The sequence below is a fragment of the Dendrobates tinctorius genome, unplaced genomic scaffold (assembly GCF_039654945.1).
Source record: "Dendrobates tinctorius isolate UK_male_01 unplaced genomic scaffold, ASM3965494v1 ptg000158l, whole genome shotgun sequence".
NCBI classification, from domain to species: domain Eukaryota; kingdom Metazoa; phylum Chordata; class Amphibia; order Anura; family Dendrobatidae; genus Dendrobates; species Dendrobates tinctorius.
Genome location: NW_027361825.1, coordinates 28,541,417 through 28,567,571, shown reverse-complemented (window position 1 = coordinate 28,567,571; position 26,155 = coordinate 28,541,417). Strand labels below are relative to the sequence as shown.

At 46.6% G+C, this 26,155-nt stretch overlaps 1 long non-coding RNA gene and 1 pseudogene across 1 annotated transcript in view; one reads left to right on the top strand and one right to left on the bottom strand.

Annotated features, from left to right (window-relative positions):
• Positions 1-26,155, top strand: part of LOC141052021 (uncharacterized) — a 104,201-nt gene that overhangs the window by 47,726 nt on the left and 30,320 nt on the right. The window lies entirely within an intron of this gene.
• On the bottom strand, positions 3,570-11,144 carry LOC141052169 (cytochrome P450 2C1-like; annotated as a pseudogene).

The following is a 26,155-nucleotide window of genomic DNA, read 5'->3' as shown; positions in this document are numbered from 1 at the left end:
ACGTTGGCCTACGTCTTGAGGGTGTCTATGCAACTCCAACTCGTGCTTGGTGCGCACATGTTTCCACATATTTGTGGTATTGAGGTTGCTGACATTTCTCCCTCTTTTGACTCTCTGATGACACAGCTTGCATTTGACAAAGCAAATGTCATCTGCAACTGTGTCAAAAAAGGACCACGCACTGCAACTCTTGTGAGCGCCCGGTTTGCCTTTGGAAGGAGGAATGCTCCTAACGGGTGCCGAAGTGGAGGGTACAGGCAACCAAGTCTTCCCCCTCCCTCTGCCTCCTGTTTTGGCCGGTAGGGGAATCTCTTCCTCCGAGCTGCTCCCACCACCTTCCTGTTGCTCACGCCATGATGGGTCAAGGACCTCATCATCTTCCCTCCCCTCTTCAAACAGCTGCTTCTCCGGGGTTGTCTCGCCAGCACCGTACGCACCAGAAAGTGGCAACTGAGTCTCGTCATCATCTGATGCGTACTGAGGTGTGCTGACCATAGGCACTGGCCCACTCGCCTCTTCAGATTCAGAGGGACAAAGAAGTTGCGCATCACTGCATACTCCCTCTTCTTCACATTCAGGAATGCTGCTTGGCTGGCCCCCTCTTTCCAAGCCAACAGATTCCGAGAACAGAAGTAGAGATTGTGATGGCTCCTGTCCATGTCTCTCTGACTGCCTGGGCACTTTGGCAGGTGGTGAAGAGACAGATGGTTGCTCTTCGGTGCTCTGACCCTGAGAGGATGCGGAAGTAATTGAAGTCGATGCGTTAGCTGCCATCCATCCGACAACGGCTTCAATTTGTTCCTCCCGCAGCAGTGGGGTACGTTGAGGTCCTACAAAGCTGCGCATAAAGGACTGTTGCCTGCTAAAACTGGGGGATGCTGATCCACTGGTGCCCGCAGCAGGCCCAGAATCCCCACGTCCTCTACCTGTAGAATCCCCACGTCCTCTCCCTGCAGAATCCCCACGTCCTCTCCCTGCTGAAACTCCACGCCCACGCCCACGCCCCCGCGCCTTACTCCCTGCCTTCTTCATCTTGCAAGACTGCTTAAGATAGGCAAAAAAGGACAAAGGGGGGCCTTAGTGTGCTTATTCCTGAACAGCTGGTTACAGGTACAAGAAACACTAATTTTATGAAGTGTGTGTGTGTGGACTAGACTTTAATAGGAGCTGATGTGGCCTACACAAGTTCAAAATGTAGTGTTTGGTGAACTTTTTATGTGGTTTCTTTGTTTGAAACAAACTCAAAGTATGAGAACAAAGAATTGAAACTGATAGTATCACCAACTTTTTGGAGCTATTACAATGCAGGCAGGTAACCTACAATGCAAAAGATGAGGCTCCAAAAAAATTGGGTAATACTAATCTGGCTGCGCCGGCAGGGCACAAGCCAGAAAAAAAGGCTCCTCTATCTACTCCTATATAGTGTTTGCAACCAACCAATGTTGATGGATACGGATGGATGCACACTAATAGGAGAAGAAAAAATGAGCTGCACTCAGAGACAAATATGTGTGAGGCAGTGACGCACGTTGAGCGTCCTACAACCAGACGTAGCTGCAGGACACTCTACTCAGCGTGAGCTGCACTCACACACAGTCAGAGACCTCTCAGACAGCCGTCAACAGTGCAGCTAAGTGGGCACTGGCACTGACAGGCTGCAGAAAGGCTCCGCTGTGTACTCCTATATAGTGTTTGCAACCACCGTAGATGGAGACGGATGGATGCACACTAATAGAAGAAAAAATGAGCTGCACTCAAATAAAAATATGTGTGAGGCAGTGACGCACGCTGAGCGTCCTACAGCCAGACGTAGCTGCAGGACACACTACTCAGCGTGAGCTGCACTCACACACAGTCAGAGACCTCTCAGACAGCCGTGAACAGTGCAGCAAAGTGGACACTAGCACTGAAAGGCTGCAGAAAGGCTCCGCTGTCTACTACTAGTGTTTGCAACCAACGTATATGGATACGGATGGAAGCACACTAGATTGAAATTATTTAAAAAATGCAGCTCAAAAAATAAAAGATGTATGAGGCAGCAGTGATCACACTGGGTGGCCTACAGCCTGACGTGGCTGCAGGACCCACTCCACAGCGTGAGCTGCACTCACACAGCCCTTGCAGACAGCTGTGAAAACAGCGCTGCTAGGGAAAAGCAAGCTACAGTGGTGGTTTATGTAGCCTGGATAAAGCACAATATTGTTTTTAGAATCGCTATTTCTAACTGTCCCTCACAGTCTTCTACAGCAGCCTGTCCCTAACTGAATTCACAGCAGAGTGACCAGAAATGGCGGCTGCGGTGGCTTTTATAGTGCATCATGACATCATTTCGGCAGCCAATCACAGCCATGCCAATAGTTAACATGCCTACATGCCTAACAGGATGTGCCCACACTTCGGAGGATTCCCATTGGCTTAATCAAAGCAAGCAGGCTCATAGCATGATGGGAACTTCCTATTCCGATTCCGATCCCGGAATCCGATATGAAAAAAGTATCGGAATTAAGTATCGGAATTCCGATACCGCTGATATCGGCCGATACCCGATACTTGCGGTATCGGAATGCTCAACACTAATCAGGACATTTGCCAATCTGAACCAAACCGAACCTTGAAAGGTTCGCTCATCATTACTTAAGAACCAGTGCAAAATCTGTAACAAGTTCCCCCAAACTTAATCTTTGCCTTGGTGTATTAGTTGGCAGTAATTTAGGACAATCTAGACACCAGGGTTCAGGTGCAGCCACTACCTCTGGCAAGATCCTATGAATGCAAACAACAAAACAGAGAAAGAAAGAAAGTGCAATAAGGTCTTAACTGGTAACAAAAAGGAGGCAAGGAAAAGGATCACTCACCTTATAGGCTGTGTGCACACGCTGCGGATTAGGTGCGGATTCATCCGCGCGGATTTTGTTAAATCCGCAGATGAAACCGCAGGTCAAAAGACCTGCGGTTTTACCTGCGGATTGCTCTGCGGTTTTGCCCTGCGGTTTTTCATCTCCTCAATAGAGGAGATGGCAAACCGCAGGAGAATCCGCAGAAAGAATTGACATGTCAATTCTTTCTGCGGATTGAAAACCGCAGATAATCCGCGCGGAAAATTCCGCACCGTCTGCACTGCAGTTTTTGATTCCCATAGGGAATCATGGTACTGTACACCGCAGCAAGAACTGCTGCGGGTCCGCAGCGGCCAAAACCGCTGCGGAACCGCAGCAAAATCCGCAGCGTGTGTACACAGCCATGTAGTTGCTATAGAGCAACATGCAACTAGCATGAAATAGATATCAGCTGCTCCAAGGACATCGGTCACTAGAAGGACCAAACAGTGCAAAACGATCGGGAGTGAGATGTCACTTCTGCGCTGCTGCATCAACAATGGTATTAAAAAATGTATTAATTAAACAGGTTTACAGGGTCAATGTGTTTTGATGTTGTGCAGGACCTCTTAATCAGGACATATCTTTATCTGTTGGATACCATTGTGGATTCGGAAACCATTGTGGATTCATCAGTAGTAGCGCACGAGTGACATCTCACTCCTGATCGCTTCGCATGATCCTATGAAGGAATCATAGTAAATAATATAAAAATGCATTAAAGTAATCACCTTGTATTTCTGGATACTTTATGAGTATAAGAAAACCATATCTCAGCGTCATTCTAGTCGTCTCTGTCCCAGCGAGGAATAAGTCTAATATTGTACTCAGTAGATTCTCATCATGAAATTCTGTATCTAGATTTTTTTTTTCCTAAGAATAAATTGGAATTCATTATTATTTTACTTATCAAAATTTGTCAAAGATTTATGAGCAGTTTTTAAATGCAGTAGGAAACAAAATAAGACAACCATTAAAAACACTGTCATTGCCACCTTATTATCAAAGCTAGTTGATTTCAAGTTATTATGAACATTCTCTACATGCAATATGTAACCCTCAAATGTCCAAAAATCTAAAATAATCTAGAAATGCACCTCTTCCATCTTCATGAGTAAGCAATTAATGAATTCATGAGGACAGTCCTTGTCCTGGGTGTCTCAATGGGTCTTTTTTTTCTCCTTAATAGATTGCTACAAGCTGTACGAATTATCTTCTGATGAGGACCAGGAATGAGGGACATTATTTTTGGGAACATGTTAAATAACTAAAGAAAATAATGTAAAAACATGATATGACTTATTTTATTGCTTTACATTCAAAATCACCTTTTATAAGAACAAATTTGTATCGAGAGACAAGAGACAAGCCTCCATAAACCTTGACTTGTCTGATCCTGCAGTCATAGTCCCTATTATCTATCCCCTATTTTTTGTTAGGTAACCATATGTTGGGGTCAGACAAAAGGGAGTATGACTGCATTATTGGACAACATGGGGTTTGTTTGTAGGTGGAAACATACAACTATATACCTGTCCTAAATGGCTGTTGAACAGCTTGGAAATGTCATTAATATGTGACAAAAGGGTCAAGAATTTTTGGTCTTCAAAGTCAAATCTTTCTCCGAACACAACTGAGCAAATGACATTGGAAACAGTGAGTCGCAGTATATGTATCGGGTTGATTGGTGAACCTGTAAGTAAATATAAAGATGTCATCAGTCATTGCTATACAGCACCATACATACTTTATATTAGGAAAATGGTAAAGGAGGACTGCCGCTCTATCATCTGTTGAATATGACAAGCTCATGTTAATGTTGACCCGATCCATCAACTTTATGGGCTCAACCATTGATCTAATATAACTGTGGATATTCAAAAAGTCTCATAATTGTAGACAACAGAGAAAAAGAAACATCGGTAATGTTGAAATTCAACATGACTTGTCCTTTGTTTTTATAGTCTAAGCATGTATATTTATGATTGGGCAAGGTTGCCAACCATTGAGAAGTTTCAAGGCAGTCCTTAAAAATAAGGGCCTTTCTTCAACTAATTGTCAAAAAAATTGTTTACCAATGGTTTACCCATGTGCACATAACATTTTGACGGTCCACAATATTTTTAGATACGTTGTCAATAGGGATGAGCAAGCATAATCGTGGGTATTCGGTACTCGGCGAGTAATGCGGTACTCGCGATACTCGGAACATAGCGAGTATTTCACTACTCGCCTCGCAGTAATCGGATCTCCCGCCCAACAGTTGCCAATCACTGTAATGCCGCAGCCTTCTTGGTCGTGGGCGGCATTACTATGATTGGCTGGCCGCCCAGCGTCATCATAGGCTATGAGTCATCATAGCCTGACTCTAAGCCCTGCTGCCACCATTTTCCGCACATTGCATGCAGAACACAGCAAGTTTAGGGAGAGTGTAAGCAGCTGCTAGGGAGAGTTGTGTTTTTTGGTGCAGATCATCCAGAAATCCTCTGTAAAATCAAAAAGCTCTTTTCAGAGCTGAAAGTATAAGGTCAGGGACTGAGTAGTGACAGTTTTCCCAGCTATTTTTGGGGTCTCATTTACCCCTGCAGGGCGGTTTTTTGTGCTGTTGCGGTGCTGCTGTGTTCAAAGCTAATAGAACGCACGCACAGTACTGCACAACTGATACGCAGCCAGCACCGCTGTTTTGTGTGGTGACTGTGGTGCGTAATCTCGCCTTACACCTCAGGGCAATTTTTTGTGCTGTTGCTGTGCTGTGTTCACAGCGAATAGGACGCACGCACGGTACTGCACAACTGACATGCAGCCAGCGCCGCTGTCTTATGTGGTGACTGTGGTGCGTAATCTCGCCTTACACCTCAGTGCAATTTTTTTGTGCTGTTGCGGTGCTGTGTTCACAGCGAATAGGACGCGCGCACGGTACTGCACAACTGACATGCAGCCAGCGCCGCTGTCTTGTGTGGTGACTGTGGTGCGTAATCTCGCCTTACACCTCAGGGCAATTTTTTTGTGCTGTTGCGGTGCTGTGTTCACAGCGAATAGCACGCACGGTACTGCACAACTGACACACAGCCAGCATCGCTGTCTTGTGTGGTGTCTGGGGTGCGTAATCTCGCCTTAAACCTCAGGGCAATTTTTTTGTGCTGTTGCGGTGCTGTGTTCACAGCGAATAGGACGCAAGCACGGTACTGCACAACTGACACACAGCCAGCACCGCTCTCTTGTGTGGTGACTGTGGTGCGTAATCTCGCCTTAAACCTCAGGGCAATTTTTTTGTGCTGTGTTCACAGCGAATAGGACGCACGCACGGTGCTGCACAACTGACACACAGCCAGCACCGCTCTCTTGTGTGGTGACTGTGGTGCGTAATCTCGCCTTAAACCTCAGGGCAATTTTTTTGTGCTGTGTTCACAGCGAATAGGACGCACGCACGGTGCTGCACAACTGACACGCAGCCAGCACCGCTGTCTTGTGTGGTGACTGTGGTGCATAATCTCACCTTAAACCTCAGGGCAATTTTTTAGTGGCAGCACCGCTGTCTTGTGTGGTTACTGGGGTGCGTAATCTCACCTTAAACCTCAGGGCAATTTTTTTCTGCTGCTGCGGTGCTGTTTGTAAAACACAAAGCAGTACTAGGCTGTAGTGCTACCTTCCACAAAGCACTAACTGCTCCTTGTTCCCCAATATCTGTATCTGAACATCTGCAACGATGGCAGAAAAATCCAAATTTCCTAAAAAGGCTGTTGTGAAGGGACAGGGATGAGGTCGTGGGGTTGTTGGTGCCCAACAAGGCACAGAGTCTGGGAGATGGAAGAAGGTTGATTCATCTAGGTTTCCAGCGAAATTTCCCGCTCTGGAACATAAACGGGTCTAGAAGCCAGAAGAACAAGAGCAGATACTGTCTTGGATGGCTGATAAGGCCTCAACGAAATGTTCTAGCAGCACCCAATCGTCCATGACAAAACAGTCTACTGTCCACACAGATAATACTGGGTCATCCTATTCTCAACCTGTTCCTAGTTCATCACCCAGTCAGGAGTCACAGGAAACATTTGATCCCAACCTTGGTCACTCCGAGGATCTGTTTGATCCATTTCCCTGCATTGCCTCTGGCCTCTCACTGCGCGACATTGAAGAGGAACATGAGGGGGTATCGTCTGTTAATGATATTTGAAATCCCATGGCCAGAAGAAAGCCACTTTCATCCACGTGATATACCGGGTGAAGAGGTGGAGGCTGATGGTGATGACACACAGTTGCCATCTGGCCAGTCACCAATATCAACACGGAAGGAGGATGACATGGACGACGAGGTGGTCGATGATGAGACCACCGATCCGACCTGGACCGTTGGCACGCATAGCCAGCACAGCAGAATAGAGGATGAAGGTGGATACGTAGTACCAACAAAAGGCACCAAGGGCTACTGGTTTGAGCAGAGTGTGAAGTGTGTCAACTGTTGCCAAGAGCAATCCCTCTGTGCCCCAAGTCAAGGCAAGGGTGAGTTTAGCCGCTGTCTGGAAATTTTATTCCGATAGTCCTTCTGAACCAAATGTTGTCATCTGTAGCATCTGCCATAGGAAGCTGAGCAGAGGCCAGGGCAAAGGCAACCAAAGCACCACCAGTATGCGGAAACACATGGCAGCCAAGCACCTTAGTCGGTGGGATGAACAGGGTACAAAATCAGTGTCTGCAACTGCGGGTCAAACCACTGCCATGTCACCTGTGATACGTCCTTTCCAATCTGCTATGCAGGAAGCAGGTGATCATCATACCTCTTGCTCACAAGCTGCAGTTGCACAGACAAAGGCCACAACATGCTCATCCACTTGTTTGTCCCAGGAAAGCATCCAATTGTCCGTGCCCCAGATGTATGAAAGGAGGCGTAAATACCAAGCTACGCACCCACAAGCACAAATACCGAATGCACACATTGCCAAGTTGCTAGCCGTGGAGATGTTGCCGTTTAGGCTTGTGGGAACACATTGTTTCCATGATCTTTTGGCTGTGGCTGCCCCATGATAATTGGTTCCTAGCCGGGACTATTTTTCCCGCTGTGCCATCCCCGCGTTACACCAGCACGTCTTAAACAATCTAAAGCGTGCTCTCACCAACGCCGTAACCGGGAAGGTCCATCTTACAACAGACACGTGGACAAGTACTTGTGGCCAGGGACGATACATCTCTGTCACGGCACACTGGCTTAACCTGGTGGAGGGTGAGACAAAGTCTCAAACTGGACCATCAACACATATCCTACCCATGAATAGCAGGCCCAACCTCAATCAGGGTTTCCGCCTCATCATATACATCAAGTCTTCCCTGTTCCTCCTCCGCCTTGTCATCCTATGCTGAATTATCCTCCACATCACTCCCAAGTTGGGAGCTGTGCAGCAGCGCATCGGCAAAGCGGCAAAACGCTCTGCTGAAGCTGATCTGCTTAGGTAAAACACCACACACTGCAGCAGAGCTGTGGCAAGGAATAAAACAACAGACCGATCAGTTGCTCTCCCCACTGCAACTGCATCCTGGTCTGGCTCTCTGCAACAATGGGCATAACCTGGTGGCGGCTTTAAAGCTCGGGAAGCTGGTACACGTGCCATGCATGACTCACATGCTGAACTCAGTGGTGCAGAAATCTCTAAAAACATACCCTAACTTGCCGTACCTACTTGAGAAGGTGCGCCGTATTTGCGCCCATTTCCGCCACTCCTCAACCGCTGTTGCTGGTCTTGCAGGGCTTCAAAAGCAATTTAATTTGCCAAACCACAGACTCATTTGCAACCTGCTAACACGATGGAACTCAACATATAATATGTTGGCAAGGGTAAGTGAGCAGCAGAGGGCACTTTCTGAATACCAGTTTAAACATGCCGATCACACTGAGACTCAGCCAAGACACATAACAACTGTCGAGTGAGTGTGGATCACTGATATTTGTGAGGTGCTTGATAACTTTGAGTACTGCACCAAGGTTGTGAGCAGTGATCAGGCTATTATCAGCGTAACCATCCCTATGCTATATCTGCTGAAAAAATTGCTGCAGAATCAAAAAATGGAATCTTTGCATGCCCAGCAGCTGGGTATGGAGCAAGATTTCACAATGGGTGATCCTACCCTGCCCAGCCAATATCATCAGGTAACATTAGGGGATGAAGATGATGACGAAAATGAGGAGGGAGAGGACTTCTTTTTCAGTGGTACAGAGGGGACACTTCATACTACAGAGGGGAATCCCAACCCCAGCTTCATGTCTATCCAGCATGGGTGGGCTGGAGAGGAAGTGGTGGAGGAGGAGAGTCAATGTGAGAAGAGGATGGGTATTGTTCCTCCTTCAGGGGTCACAGAACATTTGCCTCTTTGCAGCTTGGCACACATGGCACACTTCATATCTCACTGTCTGTGCCAAGACCCTCACGTAATCCACATTTTCAATAGCAACCTATACTGGTTGGCCACCTTTCTAGACCCACGGTACAAGGACAAATTTCCTTCGCTACTGTTGCAGTCACCAAGGGGTTTCACAATGGAATCCTTCAAGAAGGCCGTTGTCGATCATTTGATGGCAACAGCACCCTCAGACACCACTGCTAGCAGAGATACCAACTCTGTGCAACAGCATGCATTAATGGGGAGAGAAACGCCAAGCAGGTCCAAAAGAGGTGGTGGTAAAATGTCTACAAACGGGGCCATATTCAATAAACCGGCTCATCACCAAGGACTAGCTGCAACAGTAGCAATGTCAAGGAGGGATAAGTTGAACAAGATGGTCAGCGACTATCTAAGTGATCATACCTGCATCCTTCCTCACGCTTCTGTACCATTTAATTACTGGGTATCCAAGCTGCATAGTTGGCCCGACCTCTCCTTCAATACCTTGGAGGTGCCGGCCTGCCCTGCTGCTAGTGTGATGTCAGAGCGTATTTTCAGTGCCACTGGGGCAATCATCACAGATACACGCACATGGTTGACTACAGAGAATGCAGACAGGCTGACTCTGATAAAATTTAACAAGGACTGGATTTCACAACAGTTTTTCAGCCCTCCAGATGACAGTATCCCAACCTAAAGTCATCCAAAGCGTTATTTTTTTTTAAATTGGTGATTACATCCATCCCTTCCCATACAAGCTCCTTTTCTTCTTCTTACACATGTCTTCAAAACCTGCTTCTGACACATGTACCTCATGGTCAATAAGCTAAAAACTATGTTACATTAATTAATATTTCCCATCGGAGGCACTTGTGATGAGAGTGAGACCCTTCTTCCTTCATCAACCATGGTATCATGCCCCTTAGGCTAATTTTTGGAGACACTATGGCTATGCCTGGACACTGGGCACTGCCACCTCTATGCTTCATCATAATTGTTTGACCCTTCAGACCCGTCTTGCTTCCTTCATCAACTATGATACAGCCCCTTGGGCTAATTTTTGGACACACTATGGCTATACCTGGACACTGCAACCTCTATGCTAGTAGTCCTAGTTATGTCATAATTGTTTGGCTCTTCAGACCTGTCTTGCTTCCTTCATTAACCATGATACAGCCCCTAGGGCTAATGTTTTGAAGACACTATGTCTATGCCTACACATTGGCCAGTGGCACAACAAGGACAGTAGTCCAAGCTTTATAATTGTGAATCCCTTGGGATGATGATGATGATGATGGGTGGCTTCTTCCTGCGTTAACCATAACACAGCCCCTAGGGCAGATTGCTCTCCTTACACCACTTACATACTTAGCTTTTAGAAGATTGCCTCCATAATCACTCGCTCTTACGGCACTTCTGATATATCACTGGCACTGTGTAAGTGGCGTACGAGTCCCGCTCTGCTGGAAAAAAACACAGAACTTCAAATAATGTTTGTACATTCTAGTGAAGCACTGATGTAAAATCACTCGTGCAGGCCCTGACCAGGTGGCCCCATGTTATATACATTTGTTTACAGCATACTTTTTTTTAACATTTACGCATTTTTTAGCCTTTTCCTCAGCCCCCAGACTGCTTTGTAGGGTCCAGCAGACAATTACTCGCATTTTCCATTGACTATCATTGGACTCGCTATTTGTACTGAATACCCGAGTATTATGGTATAGTCGGTACGAGTATAGCGAGTCCGAATACTTCACTACTCGCTCATCTCTAGTTGTCAATACTGAAAGAATGACTCTCCATCAACCTTTATCCTTCATAAATTTCTCGGTGACATCGGGCTTCCTCTTGAATTCTTTCTTCAATGCTTCTCTATCCCATTTCAAAATTTCTCAGAGTTGTTAAGGGTTATCGACGAAGGACTTTCCATCTTTCTCTGCTGCTCGAAATGACCCCTATAAGATCAAGCATCTGATTAAATATCTTCTAAATCTAGATTGTACAATTTTGTCTACTAAAGGCCCCGTTACACATAATGATGTCCCAGCGATCCCACCAACGATCCGACATGGATGGGATCGCTGGGACATCGTTAGGTCACATAGACAGCCCCTACAGCGATCAGGACCAGCGAGCAAGCTGGTTTCCAATGTAAACAGCGGGTATCTAAGAGCCTCGCAGCTCTTGGATACCCGCTATTTACCCTAGATACCAGCGTGCACACTGGTTTCCAGCATCGCTGATTGCTGGTCTCTCGCTGCCACACGCAGCGATGCGTGCTGGCCAGCGGGAGACCAACGATCAAAAAATGGCCCAGGATGATCCTGCACGATCAGCGATACTCGGCAGGGAGGCCGGTCACTGATCCCCGTCACACACAGCGATATCGCTGGAGAGATCGCTGATGAGTCACAAAATCAGAGATCTCACTAGCGATCTCGCTGTGTGACGGGGCCCTAAGTCTTTCTTTGTCTATTGTGGCCACTGTTATAATAACTACAAATGCTAAAGTTAAAAAGGTCTTTTTAATTGTTTTTAGATCTCCATTTTTCAAGATGTCCTACTGATAAGAAAACTTTGACATTACTTACAAGCACCACACACCTGTCAGATCAACACCAGCAAGATGTATTTAATAAAATAAATCCCCAACATTGAATTATAATAGATAATCCCATAAATGTATGTTCTGATTGTAGTGTTATAGAATAATTCACATTGAAATTCTATTATTGCCATTATATTACATTACTTAAAGGGGTTGTCCGGGCTTTTCACATAATCTCAGTACATATCTGGACTGCAGAATTATGACAATAAGTAATTTACTTTCTGTCACTAGTTTGCATGGTTTTCTAGATATTCTGAACAGAACCTCCAAGGGGGGGGGTGTTATGGCATTGAAATGAGAACTGGTCGTAACCTCCTACTCTACTCCAAACATGCTGTCAGGACTCTAATGTCAGGACCCTGTCAGCGTCGGCAAACTGCCACGCAGAGCAGGGTGACTTACCCACACTGTGGGAGAGCGCGGGGTCCAATACTGTAGTGAAAGTTCTGAGCACGGGACCTGCGACACTAAAGGTAACATAGAGTACCAGGACCTACGATCATGTGACCACAGGGGGCGTGGCTTAGCGTCCTGCTGCAGTAGATGACTGTAGGAGTCTATTACAGGAATCCTGGAGTGAAGATTAGGGAAACTCAGGTCAGACAAGCGGGGGGGGGGGGCGGGTAATACACAGAGAGGGCAGAGTGATTCCAGAGGAGCAAGCAGAGAATAGTCAGAACGTAAGCAATGAGTCATACACAGAGATAGCAACGCGGTACAAGGGGGGCAGTCAGAGAGTAGTCAGGTCCAAGGCAAAAGAGTCAATACACGGGAATAGCAGAGCAGTACCAAAGGAACAGTCAGAACTCATAATAACAGGGACAGAACCGGGTCAAAACCAAACAAGCATAAAGTATCACACTCACAAGGCACACGTACGCACAAGGTCAACTAACTCAGCCGAGGGCAGGAGTATAACAGACACTGGACCTAGGTCGAGTGAGCATTAAATAGCCGCCCTCTGCCAGAGAGAGGCAGAAACAATTAACTCCTGTCTGACAAGAACGGGACAAAGACAAACCCCATCCTGGATCATGACAGTACCCCCCTCTCAATGGGGGGGGCCACTGGAACCACCAGGTATCTCAGGATACTTGGCATGAAAGGCCCGGACCAACCTATCCACATGAACCTATCGAGCAGGAACTCACGACCGGTCTTCAGGGCCTTTCCAATGTACAAGATATTGAAGGGCACGACGGACCAACCTAGAGTCAACAATTCATTCCACCTCGTACTCAGACTGCCCGTCTACCAAAACCGGTGGCGGGGAAGACAATGATCCCTCCCCACAGGACCCCACAGGTTTCAAAAGGGCCCTATGGAAAACATTGGGAATCCGTAGAGATGGCGGGAGACGCAACTGAAAAGCCACCGGGTTAACCTCTTCGGTAATTTCATAGGGACCAATAAATTTAGGTCCAAGCTTCGCAGAGGGGACCTTGAGCCTTATATTCTTGGTAGATAACCATACCTTATCCCCAACCTGGAACACCGGCCCCACGGACCGTTTTTTGTCTGCAAAAAACTTATATTTATCCTGGGCCTTTGTAATGTTACTCTGGACCTCCCGCCATACCACCCCCAACCGCTGGACAGTCTCATCCGCCCTAGGACACCCAGAGTCCAAAAGGGAAAACTCTCCAAAATGTAGATGAAACTCATAGTTTCAGAAAAAGGGAGATGTACCCGTAAACTGGTTAATGCGGTTGTTAAACGCAAACTCGGCCAAAGGTAACGCAGTACACCAATCATCCTGTCGGGCTGAGGTCAAGCAATGCAGAATTTGCTCCAGAGACTGATTGGTCCGCTCAGTCTGCCCATTAGTCTCTGGATGGTAAGCGGATGAAAAGGACAGACCAATACCCAACCTTTTACAAAATTCCCTCCAAAATCGGGAAACAAATTGTACTCCCCTATCAGACACCACATTCAAGGGTACCCCATGCAACCGCACCACATGCTCAACAAACAATCTGGATGTTTCTGTATTAGGTAGAGTCGCTAAGGGTACAAAATGTGTCTGCTTACTAAACCTGTCCACTACAACCCAAACAACGCTATTACCCTTGGAGGGGGGAAGGTTGGTGATGAAATCCATGGACAAATGAGTCCATAGTCTCTCAGGAATTGGCAGTGGTACCAATTCCCCAGCCGGCCGGTTATGGGGGGTTTTTGCACGGGCACAAACATCACAAGCAGACACATATTCCCCAACATCAGAGGCTAAAGAAGACCACCAGAATATTCTAGCAATGGCCTTCCGGGTAGCCGAGATCCCTGGATGTCCACCCAGAACGGAGTCGTGGAACTCCCAGAGGACCTTGAGACTAAATTGAGCTGGTACGAACAGTTTATCCACCGGCTTAACCGAAGTTGCAAGAGACTGGGCTTCCCAAATCTCCCATTCCAACATATTAGAAATACCTGCCACCACCACCCTGGGCTGAAGAATGGAGCATGGAGGTTCGGGGGGAGACACCGGATCTAGACTGCGTGACAAGGAATCAGCTCTGACATTTTTGGATCCTGGCTAAAAAGTGATAGAGAAGTGGAATCGGGAAAAAAAATTGACCATCTAGCCTGTCTAGGAGTCAACCTTTTAGCTGACTCAATGTAAGCTAGGTTCTTGTGGTCCGTAATTATGGTTATAGGATGGACAGCCCCCTCCAAAAAATGCCTCCATTCTTCAAAGGCCAACTTCACGGCCAGAAGTTCTCGATTCCCAACATCATAGTTTCTCTCCGCAGGGGAGAATTTCTTTGAGAAAAGGCGCAGGGTCTCAAATTAGTCAAAGTGGCGGGTCCCTGGGACAATACCGCCCCCACCCCCACCTCTGAGGCTTCCACCTCAACAATAAATGGCTCAGACGGGTCCGGTTGAATAAGAACCGGAGCAGACATGAAACATTTTTTTAAACACTGAAACGCCGCTATCGCTGCGGCTGACCAATTCTTGATATCGGCCCCCTTTTGAGTCATGTCTGTGAGGGGTTTAACCACCTGTGAGAACCCCCTTATAAATTTGCGATAATAATTGGTGAATCCTAGGAAACGCTGCAGAGCCTTCAAATCACAAGGTTGAACCCAATCGACAATGGCCTGCACCTTATTAGGATCCATGCGATACCCCTCAGCAGACACAATGAATCCCAGAAAAGACAGTTCCTGAACAAAAAATAAACATTTCTCTAGTTTAGCAAAGAGACAGTTCTCCCGAAGCCTTTGGAGAACTGCCCGAATATGACCAATGTGAGCCTGTTTATCAGGTGAGTAGATCCGTATGTCATCCAAATACACAACCATAAAACGTCCAATAAAATCAGAGAACACGTGATTGATGAAATTTTGGAAGACCGCTGCAGCATTGGTGAGACCGAAAGGCATGACCAAATTTACAAACAACCTTTCAGTAGTGTGAAAAGCAGTTTTCCACTCATCTCCTTCCTGGACTCGGATAAAGTTATACACTCCCTGTAGATCTAATTTCGAAAACCACTTAGCTCCGGACAACTGGTTGTACAAATCAGGAATAAGTGGGAGGGGATACATATTTCTCACAGTTATTTTATTTAACTCTCGAAAATCGAGGCATGGGCGCAAACCACCGTCTTTTTTCTTTACGAAAAAGAACCCCACCGCCACGGGAGAGACAGAAGGACGAATGTGTCCCTTACGGAGACTCTCGGAAATGTTTTCCTTCATAGCAGCCGGCTCGGGACCCGAAAGGTTATACAAGTGGGCCTTGGGCAATTTAGCACCTGGAACCAGGTCAATGGCACAATCAAATGGACGGTGTGGTGGTAAAACTTCAGCCTCTTTTTCGGAGAAAACGTCCGTATAGTGTTTTAGGTACTCCGGAATACCTTCCAGACCAACGGACGACACAGACACAGTAGCAAGACATTTTTCAGAACAAAAGGGACCTCATTTAACAATGTCCTGAGATTCCCAATTAATCACAGGATTATGTAATTGCAACCAGGGGAACCCCAACACCAGTCCCGTAGGCAGGTTGTCCATAGCAAAACATGAAATACGTTCCTGGTGCAAGGAACTCACTTTAAGGAGAAACTTCTCTGTAAGAAATATGATGTCTTTCTTAGCCAGTGGTGTTTTGTCAATGGCAACAACATGGATAGGAGTCTCCAGCCTAACTGTCCCTAACTTACACCTGGACACCAAGTCAGAGTCAATAAAGTTCAACGACGATCCGCAATCCACGAAAGCAGAAGTGGATGTGGAGACACTCCCACAACAAAGTTCCACTTGCAACAACATTTTTGAAAATGCAGGAAAAGGTATCTGAGAGACTGGGTGACCTCGACGACAATCACCCGTGCTCAGTCGCTTGTTGGTCAGTGGACAGGAGAGGCAATCCTTTTTCCAATGTCCAGAATCACCACAGTGAAAACAGCATTTCCCCACATGCCGTTGTCTCCTTTCTTTCTCCTTGAGGTCGATGGTTCCCATCTCCATGGTTTCCAATGTAGGACTGGCTCCCCTTCCGTGGGAGAATAACGGTGTCTCAATCTGCATCACTCCCCTCACCCGTAGCCTGCGATCCATTCAGATGTCCTGTGTCATAGCCTCCTCCAGGGAATTAGGCGGAGGGTGGAGAGCCAAGGCATCTTTCAGATGTTCAGACAGGCCTCTACGGAACAAACCCCGGAGGGCAGCATCATTCCAGCAGACCTCAGCAGCCCAGCGTCTGAACTCTGAGCAAAACCACTCGGCTGAGTGCTTCCACTGGCACACACTCATCACCATGTCCTCAGCCATACACATCCGATCAGGCTCATCATAAATATGCCCCAGGGCCTCAAAAAATGCATCCACATTCATACGCTCAGGGGCCGTGGTCGGAAGGGAGAAAGCTCAAGCCTGGGGGGCTCCCCTTAACAGAGACATAATGACCCCCACTCTCTGACTTTTATCCCCAGAAGAGTGTGGTCTCAATGAAAAGAAAAAGCTTACAGCCCTCCTTGAAAACTCTGAATTCCTTTTTATCTCCAGAAAAGGTATCCGGTAACTTAACCGGAGACTCAGGGGAAACTTAATGTAACATCCCGAGCCCCCGATGATAAAACCCCCTGCACAGTGTCAGCAATCAGCTGCTGAGACTGAGCCAGGACTCGTTCCCCAAGGAGTTTCTGAGACATCTGAGTCAGGTGCTTTACCGGCTCAGAAAGAGCGTGCATAGGATCCATCACACACACAGGAGAAGGGGAGCGGAGAAAAAAAATGGTAACGGTCAGTTATAATGTCAGGACCCTGTCAGCATCGGCAAACTGCCACACAGAGCAGGGTGACTTACCCACACTATGGGAGAGCGCGGGGTCCAATACTGTAGTGAAAGTTCTGAGCACGGGACCTGCGACACTAAAGGTAGTATAGAGTACCAGGACCTACGATCATGTGACCACAGGGGGCGTAGCTTAGCGTCCTGCTGCAGTAGATGACTGTAGGTGTCTATTACAGGAATCCTGGAGTGAAGATTAGGGGAACTCAGGTCAGACAAGCGAGGGGGTAATACACAGAGATGGCAGAGTAATTCCAGAGGAGCAAGCAGAGAATAGTCAGAACGTAAGCAATGAGTCATACACAGAGATAGCAACACGGTACAAGGGGGGCAGTCAGAGAGTAGTCAGGTCCAAGGCAAAAGAGTCATACACGGGAATAGCAGAGCAGTACCAAAGGAACAGGCAGAACTCATAGCAGGGACAGAACCAGGTCAAAACCAAACAAGCATAAAGTATCACAGTCACAAGGCACACGTACGCACAAAGTCAACTAACTCAGCCGAGGGCAGGAGTATAACTGACACCGGACCTAGGTCGAGTGAGCATTAAATAGTCGCCCTCTGCCAGAGAGAGGCAGAAACAATTATCCCCTGTCTGACCAGCACTGGCCAAAGACAAACCCCATCCTGGATCATGACACATGCCCTCTAGAGAAACAACCCCACCCTCCATAGCTACAGGCCCTCCCCATCCACATGAGGAAGCCCTCATCACACAGTAACAAATCCTCCCCCTCTAGCAGCCTCACTGCAGAGAGCAGACCACCCAGCTGCTCCTCCCCCAGACACACGCTGAACAGTGATCTATGGAAAGTGAAACTAGTGAAGAGGGAAAATCGTCCTGTATTCTGGGCCACTCATGATTGCAATGCATAACTCATTATCAGTAATTCCTTCCCTCACTGTCCCAGGCTGCTGGCAGCAGTGAGAACAGACTGTGTGATGGCCAGTGATGGGGGTGTGCAGCTTTTAATCTGCACAGGGGAAGTCAGTCACTGATGTAATCTGTTGTGTGACAAAGCCTCTGCTGTGTGAATGAGACAGCTCTGTGTCACTGATGCCTTCACAGCAGATTTGGTTCAGTGTATGTGTGAGCACTGTGTCTCTAATGACACAAATACTGATGGGAGCAGCCTGTCCAATCAGCAGTTGTAACAGTGTGAAGTGTTGGGAGGTGTATGTATGGAGATATATATGATACTAAGGATTCTGATAATATAAATAAAGGGCTTGTTTGTGTTGTTGAGGAGCCCTTCCTTCATTCCTTCCTAGCTTTTCATTATTTCTTTCTGACCCTGGCATACCTCCAGCCTGTGTAAGGTGTGTACCTATATCCTATCACTTTATAATGTTTCTAGCAGAAATACATAACCGGTGCATGCGGACCATTCACCTCTGCCAGTGCTGGGAAAGACAAGCTGCAATTTATTTACAGTATGTATTTTCCCATCACCTCCGGTGTTATGAATGAGTCACCGTAGGAGGCAAAAACAGAAATACTAGCTGAGTCCAGAAAACCAGAGAAGTTGGCAGCTATCGGATTGCAGACCCCTGAACCTATCAACAACAACTAGTAGTAGCCGTGGGGGGTTCCTACGGTGCCCTAGACCCCTCGATCACAGCCGGAGAACTACATAACCTAAAGACAGAAAGGGAAATCTAAACTGCCCCAGAGCAGACCCCAAAGCAATAGGCAGCCCCCAACATATAATGACGGTGAAGCAAGATGAAAAAACACTCACACAGATAGAAAGATAGGCTGAGCAAATGATGGGGCCCAAGCTAACTAGATAGGACAGGATAGAAAAGCTGCTGTCTGTAATCCGCCAAAACCCTATCAAAACAAGAGCCAACAGCTGATAGGGAAAAAAGCCCTGAAGACGCTAGGCTTCAAAAAGACTATATCAGTACTCAGGTATTTTCTGAAGACAGAGCAAAAAGGAATTTAGCTCACCCCCGCAGGGAATGGCAGAAATCAAGGAAAACAATGCAAAACAAAACCAAAACACAAATGCAAAAAGTAGAGCAGAAAACTTAGCTTTTGAGGAGCAGGAATCAGACTGGTCTCCTAGAATCCCTCAGAGAGATCACCAGCAAGGCAGAAGGGCGTCGGCTGCCTTATATCCAGTCAGTAATTCCCGTCACCCAGTCATAATCATCCTGCCCAGGTGCTTGGTAATCAGCCTCACTACCTTCCTTCACCAGAAGAGGGAGTTCATCAGACCTCAATGGTGAAGGGGAAAATGAACTCACAACAGTACCTCCCCCTTGAGGAGGGGTCACCGAACCCTCATCCACGCCACCAGGGAGATCAGGGTGATCCCGATGAAAGGCACGCACCAATCTTTTGGCATGAATATCAGAGGCAGAGACCCAGGAATTATCCTCCTGACCATAACCCTTCCACTTAACCAAATACTGGAGTCTCCGTCTAGCCAGACGGGAATCCAGTATCTTCTCTACCTCATATTCCATGTTACCTTCAACCAATACAGGGTCCGGAGGTGCCACGCCAGGAACTACTGGTTCAACAAACCTCTTCAACAAGGACTTATGAAACACATTATGGATTTTAAATGTAACAGGAAGAGCCAAACGAAAAGAGACCGGATTAATAATCTCCAAAATCTTGTAAGGTCCAATAAATCTAGGCTTAAACTTAGGAGAAGCCACCTTCATAGCGATATTTTTTGATGATAACCAAACCATATCACCAACCTATGTCGGTTGGAAAACCGCTGGGCCTTTTCCTGGGAGAGAGATAACTTATCCACCACTTGGTCCCAGATCTGGTGCATTCTCTCTACCACAGTGTCAACACCTGGGCAGGCAGAAGGCTCCACCTGCCCTGAAGAAAATCGAGGATGAAACCCAAAGTTACAAAAAAAAGGTGACATCAAAGTGGCAGAACTAGCTCTATTATTTAAAGCAAATTCGGCCAAGGGCAAAAATGAAACCCAATCATCCTGATCAGCGGAAATAAAACATCTCAAATACGACTCCAAGGTCTGGTTTGTTCTCTCCGTCTGCCCATTGGTCTGAGAGTGAAAAGCAGAGGAGAAGGACAACTGAATTCCCAGCTTGGAACAGAAAGTCCTCCAAAATCTAGACACAAACTGAACTCCTCTGTCAGATACAATGTTCTCAGGAATCCCGTGCAAGTTAACCTCCTGTTGCAAAAACAGGGGCACCAACTCAGTGGAAGATGGCAACTTAGGGAGTGGTACAAGATGAACCATCTTAGAGAACCTATCACAAATCACCCAAATAACAGTCATTCTCTGAGAGACAGGCATATCAGAGATGAAATCCATTGAAATATGGGTCCATGGCCTCCTGGGAACCGGCAAAGGCATCAACAACCCACTAGAGCGAGAACAAGGTTTAGACCGGGAGCAAGTCCCACAGGACTGAACAAAATTCCTGACATCACGAGACAAGGTGGGCCACCAAAAAGACTGACTCACCAGATCTCTAGTACCAAAAATGCCTGGATGACCAGCCAAAGCAGAGCAATGAACTTCAGACATCACTCTCTTCTTCCACTGGTCAGGAACATACAACTTTCCACTGGGACAACACTCAGGTTTGTCCTCCTGGAACTCTTCCAGAGCACGTCTCAAATCGGGCGAGATGGCAGAAAGAACTACCCCTTCGCCTAAGATGGTAGCAGGCTTTGTCACCACAGGAGAATCAGCAAAGAAGCTCCTAGAAAGAGCGTCAGCCTTGACATTCTTTGTGCCAGGAAGAAAAGAGACCACAAAATCAAAACGTGTAAAAAAACAAGGCCCACCTAGCCTGTCTAGGGTTCAAACGTTTGGCCGACTCCAGGTAAATCAAATTCTTGTGGTCAGTGAGGACCACAACTTGATGTTTAGCTCCCTCCAACCAATGTCTCCACTCCTCAAATGCCCATTTCATGGCTAACAGTTCACGATTCCCCACATCATAGTTACGTTCAGATGGAGAGAACTTTCGGGAAAAGAAAGCACAGGGATTCATTTTAGATGTTACAGGATCCTTTTGGGACAAAACAGCTCCTGCACCAATCTCAGAAGCGTCCACCTCTACCTGGAACGGGAGTGAGACATCAGGTTGCCGCAAAACTGGGGCAGAAGTAAATCTTCGCTTCAGCTCCTGAAAGGAAGAAACAGCCTCCGGTGACCAATTCAACACATCAGCACCCTTCTTAGTCAGATCAGTCAATGGCTTGGCAATACTAGAAAATTTTGCTATAAATTTCCGATAAAAATTAGCAAAACCCAAAAACTTCTGGAAGGCCTTCAAAGAAGTGGGCTGAACCCAATCATAAATGGCCTGTACCTTGGCCGGGTCCATTTCAATAGTTGACAGAGACAAAATAAATCCCAAAAAAGAAATCCTCTGTACCCCAAAAAGGCATTTCGATCCTTTGACATACAGGGAATTCTCCCTCAAGATCCGGAACACAGTCCGAACATGTTCCACATGAGAATCTCAATCCTTGGAGAAGATCAAAATATCATCCAGATAGATAATCAAAAATTTATCCACAAAGTCTCAGAAAATATCGTTCATGAAGCACTGGAAGACAGAAGGGGCATTAGTGAGCCCAAAAGGCATCAGCAGGTACTCAAAATGTCCCTCCGGAGTATTAAACGCCGTCTTCCATTCATCCCCGTGCTTAATGCGGATAAGATTATACGCCCCCCTGAGGTCAAGCTTGGTAAACCAGCAAGCACCTTTAACTCTGGAGAATAGATCCGAAATCAGGGGTAACGGATACTGATATTTAATAGTAATTTTGTTGAGGGCGCGATAATCAATACAAGGCCTTAATGAACCATCCTTTTTGGCCACGAAAAAAAACACAGCACCTAAGGGTGAAGAGGATGGTCTAATATGACCCTTCTCCAACGCCTCCTTAATATAGGATCGCATAGCCTCGTGCTCGGGTACAGATAAATTGAAGAGCCGACCCTTGGGAAATTTACACCCCGGGCTCAGTTCAATTGCAAAGTCATAACTCCTATGAGGAGGCAAAGATACAGACTCATTCTCACTAGATACATAATAAAAATCCGCCAAATAGTCAGGAACATCATGTGACTGAGGAGAGGTGGAAAAAAACGGAGCCTCACTAACGGCACACCGACAACCCCAACTCACCACAGACACAGATTTCCAATCCAAAACTGGATTATGAATTTACAACCAGGGAAACCCCAGAACAATGGTATCATGCAAATTATGCAACACCAAAAATCTGCAATTTTCTTGATGGTCTGGGGCGACCCGCATTACCACCTGGGTCCAAAACTGAGGTTTATTTTTCGCCAAAGGAGTAGCATCAATCCCCCTCAAAGGGATAGGTGTCCGCAGAGGTGTCATAGGAAATCCACAATGTTTAGCAAAATCCAAGTCCATTAGTTCAGGGCTGCTCCCGAATCCACAAAAGCCTTGGCGGAAAATGTGGACAGGGAGCAGATCAGAGTAATTGCCAGAAGAATCTTAGGTTGAACACGTGTGTGCAAAGCGTTTCTCTCGTTTAGGACAGACAGAAATAATATGCGAGGCATCTCCACAAAAAAAACACAGCTTATTACGCCTTCTGAACTCCTGATGTTGCTCCCTGGACAAAACTTTATCACATTGCAAAGGTTCAGACATTTGTTCAACAGGTGGCAACACCTCTCATGCAGTCCTGCGTTCACGTAAACGCCGATCAACCTGAATGGCTAATGACATAGAGTCGTCAAGACCAGAGGGAACAGGAAATCCCACCATAGTATCTTTTACGGCTTCTGACAAACCCTTCCGAAAGAGAGCTGCCAAGGCATTATCATTCCAGGTAGTAAGGACCGCCCACTTTCGGAATTTTTGACAGTACAATTCTGCGGAATCTCGACCCTGGCTCAATGCCAACAGGGTCTTTTCAGCCTGATCAATAGCATTAGGTTCGTCATACAACAACCCCAAGGCTTGAAAAAATGCGTTCACATTAGTCAGAATAGGATGATCTGGTTTCAAAGAAAACGCCCAATCCTGGGGATCGCCACGCAGCAAAGAGATGACAATTTTAACCTGCTGAGCGGAGCTCCCTGACGAGTTAGGCTTAAAGGCAAAAAATAATTTACAATTACTTTTGAAATTCAAAAATTTAGACCGATCCCCAAAAAACACATCAGGAGTAGGGATCTTTGGTTCAGCAGAATGTGAATGAGCAAGGTGGGCGGAAATTACCCGCACTTCCGCAGCGAGCTGCTCCACACGATCAGACAATTGCTTTATCTCCATTGAGAGAAAAAAAAAAATTCCCCCTACGGCCTCAGAGATATAGAGGAAAAAATATACACACCTTTTTTTTTTTTTACAATTCTTTCCTGCTATTGAGTACCCTAGGATCTGCGGTATGGCTGGTGATTCTGTTATGAATGAGTCACTGTAGGAGGCAAAAACAGAAATACTAGCTAAGTCCAGAAAACCAGAGAAGTTGGCAGCTATCGGATTGCAGACCCCTGAACCTATCAACATCAACTAGTAGTAGCCGTGGGGGGTTCCTACGGTGCCCTAGACCCCTCGATCACAGCCGGAGAACTACATAGCCTAAAGACAGAAAGGGAAATCTAAACTGCCCCAGAGCAGACCCCAAAGCAATAGGCAGCCCCAACATATAATGACGGTGAAGCAAGATGAAAAAGCACTCACACAGATAGAAAGATAGGCTGAGCAAATGATGGGGCCCAAGCTAACTAGACAGGACAGGATAGAAAAGCTGCTGTCTGTAATCCACCAAAACCCTATCAAAACAAGAGCCAACAGCTGATAGGGAAAAAGCCCTGAAGACGCTAGGCTTCAAAAAGACTATAGCAGTACTCAGGTATTTTCTGAAGACAGAGCAAAGAGGAATTCAGCTCACCCCAGCAGGGAATGGCAGAAATCAAGGAAAACAATGCAAAACAAAACCAAAACACAAATGCAAAAAGTAGAGCAGAAAACTTAGCTTTTGAGGAGCAGGAATCAGACTGGTCTCCTAGAATCCCTCAGAGAGATCACCAGCAAGGCAGAAGGGCATCGGCTGCCTTACATCCAGTCAGTAATTCCCATCACCCAGTCATCATCATCCTGCCCAGGTGCTTGGTAATCAGCCTCACTACCTTCCTTCACCAGAAGAGGGAGTTCATCAGACCTCAATGGTGAAGGGGAAAATGAACTCACAACACTCCGGGCAATTTTCTGGTTTTCGTTTTTCCCTCTCCTTCTTCCATAACTTTTCTATTTTTCCGGCAATACAGACATATGAGGCTTGTTGTTGTTTTTTGCAGGACGAATTGTTCTTTTGAATCATGTCATTTATTTTACCATAATGCACTGGAGATTGGGAAAAAATTCAAAGTGCAATTACACATTTGTTTTTTGGGTTTTTTATTCACCATATGGTAACACTGATATGTCGGTATGATGTCTCGGGTCAGTACTATATGGTAACACTGGTGTGTCGGTATGATGCCTCGGGTCCGTACTATATGGTAACAATGACACGAGGCATCATACCAACATATCAGTGTTACCATATAGTACGGACCCAAGGTATCATACCGACACATCAGTGTTACCATATAGTACGGACCCTAATAATCTTTATTTTTATATAGCGCTAACATATTCCGCAGCGCTTTACAGTTTGCACACATTTTCATCTCTGTCCCCGATGGGGCTCACAATCTAAATTCCCTATCAGTATGTCTTTGGAGTGTGGGAGGAAACCGGAGTACCAGGAGGAAACCCATGCAAACACGGGGAGAACATACAAACTCCTTGCACATGTCCTTGGTGGAATTCGAACCCAGGACCCCAGCGCTGCAAGGCTGCAGTGCTAACCACTGAGCCACCGTGCTGCCCACCCGAGAAATCATACCGACACGTTTGTGCACGTGATTATGTAACAGGTTCGATTGCTCTATAAAAGAGTGTCAGGTGTGTGAATCACTGTTGGTGATAGTTCCTCATTCGCAAGCAAGCCTGGGTGAAGAAGGGAGCTGAAGGAGAGTCACAGGCAGCTCAGTGAGAGTCCTGGAGTAGCAGCTATGGTGTCTGCAACGAGGGCTGGCATGACTTGGTGGAGTGTCAGCTATGGTGTCTGCAAGGAGGACTGGCATTGCTTGGTGGAGTGGCAGCTATGGTGTAGAGCTGCACTCAGGATGCTGGACTCGGTTGCTGGAAAGCTGGACTCAAAATGTTGGACTCTTTGGCAGAAAAGCTGAACTCATTTGCTGGACTCTGTTTCTGGACAGCTACACGCAGGTGGTGGACTCTGTTTGCTCCAAGGCTGCACTATGGTGTTGGATCCGGTCGGAGGAAAAGATGCACGCAGGTGTTGGGCTCTGTTGCTGGGAGTGTAGGCAACAGAGCAAAGCTAAGTGGTGTTCCCCTGTTTTGTCACTTTTCCTTATGTGTGTTTAGTGCAGTGGTGGGATTAGTTTCCGCATCGACCATTTCCCTAGTGAGGGTTTAGGTGCAGGGAGAGTCAGGATTTTTAGGTTACTGATCGGCGCCCGGGGCGGAACCAGCCTAGTGAACGTTTGGAGTGTAGAGACACTGACTCAGGGGAGTGCAAGAGGTCTCCACGTCCCCGTTCCCTATCGCAGGGCCACCATTGTTATGGTTACCCAGGTTTCCCCTATCCCCTTTGTCTTGTATTAGTTACCGGCGTGCGGGCCACGTCACATAGGACAATTACACGTGCTGTGTCCTGTTGTATTAGTTACCGGCCTGCTGGCCGTGTCACACAGGATGGGGCACGTGACACACAACCTGTCCATGTATTATAAAAAAAAATGTAATACTTCAGTTTTCCTGCGGAGGTGCTCTAGGCACAGGAAACACTTCCTCGGTATATTTATAGATCATAGCTGATTGATGAATATTCTAATAGTGGGGACACTTTGAAATCAGATTTTTTTTTGTGGAATCTTACTAAGAAAATCAAATTATCTAAAGTAGACAACTCTTTAGT